General features: G+C 68.1%; 1 protein-coding gene across 1 annotated transcript in view; it reads right to left on the bottom strand.

The window, feature by feature from the left end:
• The window catches only part of NCOR2 (nuclear receptor corepressor 2), a 172730-nt gene that overhangs the window by 46558 nt on the left and 125918 nt on the right, over positions 1–254 (bottom strand). The gene's annotated exons all lie outside the window — the stretch shown is intronic.

Raw genomic sequence — 254 nt, 5'->3', positions numbered from 1 at the left:
GGGCCACCACCTCCGGGAGCCCTCCTCGCGGGAACGGCCCGCTCTCCGCGCTCTCCCGTGTCCTTGGACGACGGTGTCTTTCGTTTTCCTCTCTGGAGGTCCGGGCTGGCAAGGGGCCCTGGGAGCCTGGCACCGGGCTGGTGGTTGACGGCTCGTAACTCCTTTATCCCCACAACGACCCTACGTGGGGACCCGCACACCCACCTCGCAGATGGGAAGGCTGAGTCCCCCGCAAAGGCCCCGGGAAGTGTGCG

The sequence above is a fragment of the Myotis brandtii genome, unplaced genomic scaffold, assembly GCF_000412655.1.
Source record: "Myotis brandtii unplaced genomic scaffold, ASM41265v1 scaffold97, whole genome shotgun sequence".
NCBI classification, from domain to species: Eukaryota; Metazoa; Chordata; class Mammalia; order Chiroptera; family Vespertilionidae; genus Myotis; species Myotis brandtii.
This window is presented reverse-complemented; position numbering and strand designations above follow the sequence as displayed.